This window comes from Mauremys reevesii, linkage group 4 (assembly GCF_016161935.1).
Source record: "Mauremys reevesii isolate NIE-2019 linkage group 4, ASM1616193v1, whole genome shotgun sequence".
Lineage (NCBI taxonomy): Eukaryota > Metazoa > Chordata > Testudines > Geoemydidae > Mauremys > Mauremys reevesii.
This window is the reverse complement of record NC_052626.1, coordinates 80,919,485-80,928,153: the sequence shown is the minus strand read 5'-3', so window position 1 is coordinate 80,928,153 and position 8,669 is coordinate 80,919,485.

Below are 8,669 nucleotides of genomic sequence, written 5' to 3'. Positions count from 1 at the left end.
ACTGAAGCAGCTCCTTATGGAGGCGTCGCTGCAGCCCCCGGCACCGGCTGCGCCGGCACCGAGAGCCTCATCGGTGCAGAGTGCACCGGCTGCGCCGAGTCGCTCCGGCACCACGGCACCGCAGCCTCAGTCAGGCACTGAGAAGACCCGGCACCGATCTCTTTCGCCTGCCAGGAAGCGCAGACTGGCTAAGGCTATTGCTAAGTCCCGTGCGCAGGACTCAGCCTTGACTATTGCGCCATTGGCGCCTCCCGCGGTGGCCGTGCGCCAGGCCGGCACCGGGCTGTTGACTCCGGCGCCGCAAGGCCCGTCGAGTCCGGCACCGCCACGCTCCCCGGCACCGTCCGCGGTTGAGCCACGGCTGCCTTCGACGCCGGAGACTTTCTCTGCAGCCCGAGAGCTCATACAGCTCGTAGAGGCACCGAGCCTCCGGCCCCCGGCACTGCCGGTGTGGGCTGTAACGTCCGTCGGGAAGCCGGCAATGATGCTCCGCCCGCCCTCCGCGGACCGTCGGCACAAGCAACACTCCCGGTCCCGATCACGCTCCCGGTCCCGACGGCGGTCGCCTTCTCGATCTCGGCACTGTTCGCCGTCTCGGTACCGGTCACCATCCCGCCGCCGGTCAGAGTCCCAGTACCGTTCGTCATCCTACCTACTGCACGATCCTACCGAGGCACAGTCTACAGCCCCTGTGGCGGAGGCCGTAGTGCAGGGGCTGTAGACTTCATCTTCCCCGGATGAGGCGGTGGCCGGCGCTGCAGCCAAGGATCCACCGCCTATTGACCTGAAGGCCCATCAGGACCTGCTTCGCCGGGTGGCGACGGCCATGGATCTCCCAGTGGCGGAGGTCCAGGAGGACGAGGACCCTATCACCAATGTGGTGGGCGCGGACGCTCCCGTGCGCGTGGCGTTGCCCTTCGTCAGGACAATTCAAAAGAACGCCACTACGCTCTGGCAAACCCCTGCTTCCATTCCTCCCACGGCCTGCGGGGTTGAGTGGAAATACTCGGTTCCCCCGACAGGTTACGAGTACCTTTACACCCACCCGACCCCGGTCTCGTTAGTGGTGCAGTCGGTTAATGACCGCGAGAGACACGGTCAACCTGCCCCCGCGCCTAAATCCAAGGAGGCTCGGCGCATGGACCTGCTAGGCCGCAAGGTCTACTCGGCAGGCGGTTTGCAAATGAGAATTGCCAATCAGATGGTCCTCCTCGCCAGGTATGTCTACGACATCTTGACGTCCCTGGCGAAGTTCACGGAGCTCTTGCCTTCAGCCTCTCGCCAGGAGTTCACGGCGTTGTTGGAGGAGGGCAGAAGGTCTTCTCGGTCCTCCATCACGGCCGCCCTCGACGCTGCGGACTCCGGAGCTCGGACCTTGGCCTCCGGCGTGTCAATGCGACGCATCGCCTGGCTGCAGTCCTCTACCCTGCCGCCAGAGGTGCAGTATACTCTGCAGGACCTGCCCTTTGACACACAGGGTCTCTTTTCCGAAAAGACGGATTCTCGAATCCAGACCCTGAAGGACGGCCGTATTGCAATCCGTACTCTCGGCATGCACACGCCGGCAACGCAGCGCAGGTCCTTCCGGCAGCAGCCCTCCCGGCCCTTTTATCAGCAGCGGTATTGGCCATACAACAGCCGGCGACCGGCCCAAAATCGCCGTCGTCCCTCTGGCAACCGCCGCAACCAGGGCCAGGCCGCTTCCAAGGCCCCTCAGGGGGCTAAGCAGGCCTTTTGATGGGACGCTCGAGGACGGCCCATCTCTCTCCCTACCGGATCCTTCCCCGTTATTTTACAACCGCCTTTCCCATTTCTTTTCGGCGTGGTCCCAGTTAACAACAGACAACTGGGTGCTCCAAACGGTCCAGTCGGGATACCGCCTACAATTTGTTTCGCCCCCTCCTTCCCACCCACCCTCCCTGTCCCTCTTCAGGGACCCCTCTCACGAGCAAGTCCTCTTACAAGAGGTCCAGACTCTGTTGAGCGTGGGTGCCATAGAAGCAGTGCCTCAAGACAGGCGGGGCAGGGGATTCTACTCCCGTTATTTTCTCATCCCCAAAGCGAAAGGGGGGCTACGTCCTATCCTGGACCTTCGCGAGCTGAACAAGTACCTGCTCAAGCCCAAGTTTCGCATGGTCACCTTGGGGACCATCATTCCCTCTCTGGATCCGGGAGATTGGTTTGGCGCCCTCGACATGAAGGACGCCTACTTCCATGTCGCAATCTATCCTCCCCATCGTCGTTACCTCTGGTTTGTGGTCAACAACACCCACTACCAGTTTGCCGTGTTGCCGTTCGGACTCTCCACCGCCCCGAGGGTATTTACCAAATGCATGGCGGTAGTTGCCGCAGCCCTCCGATGTCGTCAGATACACGTCTACCCGTATCTCGACGACTGGCTGGTTCGAGGTCAGTCCCGACAACTCGTGATGGACCAGATGACAGAAATCCTGTCTCTCTTTCAGCGACTCAGTCTTCTCATCAACGCCGAGAAGTCCACTTTGATTCCGGCACAGCGAGTGGAGTTCATCGGAGCGGTCCTCGACTTCACGGTGGCCAGTGCCTGTCTCCCTCGCGCTCGACACCAGACGATGGTCTCCATCATCCGGGACCTCGTCACCTTCCCGACCACGACGGTGCGCTCCTGTCTCCGCCTCCTGGGCCACATGGCTTCGTGCACGTATGTCACCGCGTACGCACGGCTCCGCCTCCGTCCGTTCCAGTCTTGGCTGGCGTCGGTGTATCGACCGCATTGGGATCCCATCGACATGGTGGTCACGGTCACCAGGCCGACCCTCGAGTCCCTCAACTGGTGGCTCGACCCCGAGGTCCTGTGTGCCGGAGTCCCATTCCGCCCTCCTCCTCCGTCGGCCACTCTGACCACGGATGCCTCAGCACTCGGTTGGGGAGCTCACCTGGGCGACCTCCACACCCAAGGCCTGTGGTCGCCCCAGGAGCTCGCCCTGCACATCAATGTCCGCGAGCTGCACGCGATCCGCCTGGCCTGTCGCACCTTCTGCACCCACCTGCAACGCCGCTGTGTGACAGTATTCACGGACAACACCACCGCAATGTTCTACGTGAACAAGCAGGGCGGAGCTCGCTCCTCCCCGCTCTGCAAGGAAGCGATGCTCCTGTGGGATTTCTGCGTAACCCACTCAATTCACCTGGAAGCATCCTTTCTTCCGGGAGTGCAGAACACACTGGCCGACCATCTCAGCAGGTCGTTCCTCTCCCACGAGTGGTCCCTCCGTCCAGATGTCGTCCACGCAATCTTCCAGAGGTGGGGGTTTCCCCAAATAGACCTATTTGCCTCCAGGGAGAACAGGAAGTGCCACCGGTTTTGCTCATACCAGGGTCGCTCGCCAGGCTCCCTGTCGGACGCCTTCCTTTACTCCTGGACGGATCGCCTCCTCTATGCCTTCCCTCCGTTCCCGCTCGTGCACCGAGTGCTCCTGAAGCTTCGGAGGGACAGAGCCCATATCATACTCGTAGCGCCAGCCTGGCCGAGGCAGCACTGGTACACCTTGCTGCTCGAGCTCTCCGTTCGGGAACCCATTCCCCTTCCGTTGTGGCCGGACCTCATCACCCAGGACTTCGGCAGACTCCGCCATCCGAACCTGCAGTCCCTCCATCTTACAGCTTGGTACCTGAGTGGTTGACCCACGCGGAGAGGGGCTGTTCTACAGCGGTTCAGCAAGTCCTGCTTGAGAGCAGAAAGCCTTCCACTCGCTCCACTTACCTAGCGAAGTGGAAGAGATTTGCACTCTGGTGTGATCATCAAGGTCTCAATCCATTCGTGGTCCCGGTCCCTACCATCCTGGACTACCTCTGGCACCTTAAGGAGCAAGGTCTTGCGGTCTCCTCCTTGAGAGTTCACCTGGCAGCAGTGTCCGCCTTTCGTCCATCCGTGGAAGGTCGGTCCATCTTCTCGAACCAGATGGTTTTCCGCTTCCTCAAGGGCCTGGACCGCTTGTACCCGCCGGTGCGGCGTCCTACCCCCACATGGGATTTGAACCTCGTGCTCGCTAAGCTGATGGGCCCTCCGTTCGAGCCCTTAGCCACGTGCTCCCTGCTCTACCTCTCCTGGAAGACGGCCTTCCTCATTGCCATTACATCAGCGAGACGAGTTTCGGAGCTCCGCGCTCTGACGGTTAGCCCGCCGTACACCGTCTTCCATGGGGACAAGGTGCAGCTTCGCCCTCATCCGGCCTTCCTCCCAAAGGTAGTGTCAGCTTTCCATCTCAACCAGGAGATCTTCCTCCCGGTGTTCTTCCCGAAGCCACATGCCTCGCCTCGGGAGCAACAGCTGCATACCCTCGATGTCCGCAGGGCGCTCGCTTTCTACATCGAGCGGACTAAGTCCTTCCGGCGTTCGCCCCAGCTGTTCGTGGCGGTGGCTGACCGCATGAAGGGCGAACTGATATCCTCCCAGCGGATTTCCTCCTGGGTCACTGCGTGTATCCGGACCTGCTACGAGCTTGCTCGCGTGCCACCATGCCGCCTCACGGCGCACTCGACGAGGGCGCACGCCTCGTCGGCCGCCTTCCTGGCCCACGTTCCAATCCAGGACATCTGCCGAGCGGCCACCTGGTCTTCGGTCCACACCTTCACCTCCCACTACGCGTTGGTGCAGCAGTCCCGAGACGACGCAGCCTTCGGCTCCGCGGTATTACACTCTGCCACGTCTCACTCCGACCCCACCGCCTAGGTAAGGCTTGGGATTCACCTAACTGGAATGCATAGGAGCAATCACTCGAAGAAGAAAAGACGGTTACTCACTGTAGTAACTGTTGTTCTTCGAGATGTGTTGCTCCTATCCATTCCAGACCCGCCCTCCTTCCCCACTGTCGGAGTAGCCGGCAAGAAGGAACTGAGGAGCGGACGGGCCGGCTGGGGTATATAACACGCGCCATAGCGGCACCACTCCAGGGGGCGCCAGCCGGCCTGCCGGTGTTGCTAGGGTAAAAAAGTTCCGAGATGCTGTGCACGCGCGGCGCGCACACCTAACTGGAATGGATAGGAGCAACACATCTCGAAGAACAACAGTTACTACGGTGAGTAACCGTCTTTTACCGAACATGGCACGTCTGCAGGCTTGATGTGGTAATATGAATGTATTCTTACATTTGCTATAGAAGGTGATTGAATCTAATAACCTAGTGCTATAGGCTATTAATAATGAATCTATTTGGGCAATCTCAATTTAGGGCCAAATGATTTTTGTTTACTTTTGTAAATTAAATTCAGTGCATTTAATTATCATAAGAATTTGTTTTAATGCCTCTTTATTCATTGGTCTGATTCGGCAGATGAAATTACTAAAAGAATCGTCTGTATTATTATAATTCTCTATGTAATTAAATATCAATCAGTATTGTCAAAAATAAATATTAGCCAGTGTGTGCAGTTTTAAAACAGAAGTAAATTGTGAGGTATAAAGGAAGGAAATACCTATGCAATAACCTGCTGCTTAAAACTTTATGGCTTAACACTAGTTTTCACAGAGTAATGTATTTGAAAGTAATTAAAATGATTCCTTCTGGAAATGAATGTACAATGTATGTATGTTAGTACAAAATTACTTGCATTTTTAGTTGTGTAGTCTGTGGGCCTCATTCTGATTTTGATCACACTGGTATAATGCCACTGGATTCAATGGAGTTATTCCCAATATACCGCTGTGGTTCAAAGTTGCCTTGGTTGTGTCTGAAAACTGCATAATAAAGAATGTACCAGTCATGAATTGTTTGAAGAGCTGTAGCTCTGCCAGACACATTTGAGGTGAGAGCACAACTAGCAATATTAACTTGCAGCTCTCTAAGGGGCAGAACCTCAGCAGCTGTAAATTTTTATAGTCCCATTGATGTCAGTGAAGATATGACAATTTATACTAGCTGAGGCTCTTTAAGACTCTCTCTCTTCAAATTTCTAGCAGGCAGTTTCTCCTCTGTCCAAACAGCAACTCCGCTTATAAAATGTTTTACAATGTGTGTTCAGCATACCAGTTAACTATATCATCTAGCATGGCAGCACGTTCCTGACTCACTGATGAATCAATTTTAAAAAAATCTAATTGACTTGAAATTTTAGAAACTATTTGAGGGTAGACAAGCTTTCCAGTGTTTTACTCGCTCATACGTTTGTTCAGCAAGTGAGGTAAGTTCATGAAGCAGCACTCCTCTACAGTAGCAATACTGTGATACTGCTATTGAACGTGAACATAGACATACCACCCCTGATGGAGCAACAGTACTGACCAGTGTATATGCCTACATGGGGTGCACGGAGAGCCAACCACGGTGAATATGGAGCTTGAGTAAACATTATTAAGGTTAATCTTAGAACAGGAATAGTCAATAGGTGGACTGCGGGCCAAATCTCGACCACCAAACGCTTTTGAATGGACCCCGAATCTTTTTATTTACTTATCATTGTTATTTTTTTAATTATTTTCTCTGGAGTCTGAACCTTGACCAAGAAAATTTGGACCTTGACTAGAACATAATAGACTACCCCATCTTAGACCATTATTCTGTCTTTTACTTACATGTCTGTGCTATAGTGGAACGGCAAAGCATAGTGCCCTAATGGGCACCATAAATGGACTATTTCAAATGTTTGTCTCAGGCTCTTGCTACATGTGCTTGTAAGTATAATCTAGGGTTGTAGTTCAGCCATAGTCTTCAAATCATAAATTGAATTGCTTTTGCAATTGAAGGGCACCTTGGTCTACAGCGGTATCTCTGGCATGGCTTGCCTGGCTTTGTTAAACATTTGTTTCAATTGATAGAGGTTTATGGGCACTCTGTGCACCATTGGCATGAGTTACCAAAAAACAAACAAAAAACAACCAACCAAAAAACTAACAAAGCCACATATCTTACATATTAAATATTTCATTCATTGTTTACAAACTACAATAGTTGGAAAAGATACACAATCCAAAAATAGATATTTTACAGTAATTCACATTTTAAAAACACATTTACAGTAAAATTTCACATCTGTGCTTCTTACTCCATACTGCACTTCAGTGCTTCTTATCTTGCTGATTTTTCTTTGCTGGTGCTAGTCTAATGGAAATGAGGATCATACAGTACTTCTGAATAGATTCTGCCAGCGATGACTTAACAGTGCCCGACTAGAAAATGCCTGGGCTATTTCTGCCACTAGTGAAGATGTAGAAAACTCTGCTTGTATTAGCATTGGCCAAGAAGCCTGATCATAATATTTTCATTATGTGAAATATTTGTAAAATTTAGATTGTATTTTAAAATGTTCAATCTTCAGCTGCCTATTGTTTTTTGGTCCTAAAATGAGGGTTTTTTTTAAAATCTAGGTTTAATGCCCTTGTCATGGCCATGATACACAATGATGATATTCTATTTCTGCAAAGTTGCTCTCACTTGCCATGTGATGGGCAGCAGCAGTAACTGGCAGCACTCAAACTTTCTGATACCACTTTGATACCCTATCTGTCTTTCTGAAGGGCTTCTCCTGCCTACTCAAAACCTACATAGCATTTAACCAAATAAAAACAAAAGCTACTTTGAATAGCTGCAACGACAGGAATCCATTCACAGAGATACACGATTTCTGGATGAAGCTGGGAAACACAGTGAGAGGAATTTCTCGTGTGACCATTAGGGCTTGATTTTGCATCCTGTAGCAGGGGTCAAGCCCAAGAAGCACATTTCCAATGCCTGCTACAGTCAGCTGAAGCCATTCTGCATCCCCATTGACTTCCCAGGGTCCTGAGCACAGCACCAGCCTAAGTGTCATTGCAGCATTTAGCTTGCTGCTTACTTGCTGGCCAATCCTGACTAATAGGACCCACCACCCAAGTCTTTATGAACAAAAAGAAACAGTTGTTACTAGTAAAATTATATTTTGAGTTTAAAAGAAACAGACTCGTGTAAAGGGGACAGTAATGATAACACACAACACTACATTCAGGTTGCACAGAGAAACACGCAGAAGAGAGACTCATTTGAAAACAAGAAAAGAACCTAATTTATACCCTCAAAGTGCCATCTGAGGTAGTACTAAGAGGGGATGCCTGAGCCCTTGAGGTGGAAAGGGCAATATTTTTGTTAAAATATAGTACATCTATGAAGCTTTCAAAAATATCATTGAATTGTTCAGATACCACCTTCTACTCTAACAAATGTACTCATTGGTTGAAATTTGAGCAGTCAACAGCATTTGGCTACATATTAACTTAAATTAATGTGTGGCTCTATGCTGTAGACTGCTTTGAAGTTCTCAGCCATTCTCTGTAGAGATTGGGTGAATTCTTTATACAGTTTTCAACAACTATTCATTTGCATCTGTTCTAATGACGCTTGCTCCCTTTCAGGCTTGCTTTCCCCAAGCACTGGAGTTTCACTTTCATGGAGGTTCAAACTCCCATGTGAGTGTTTGTGGACAGTCAATTTTTAGTTCAAAGATAAATAGTTGCACCAAAAGTGCTTGCAGTAAGAGTTATGCCAACCCAATCAAGGAACAGAATTAATACCATGTCATCAATCACAACTAACTAACATAACACAAATAATAGTTATTCAATACTTGCAGTGAACCGTTCATAGTATGTACAGTAAAACCTGCAAAATACATTTACAGAAGTCAAATTAGTAGCTAAGTGAGGAAATCAGATCAGTGCT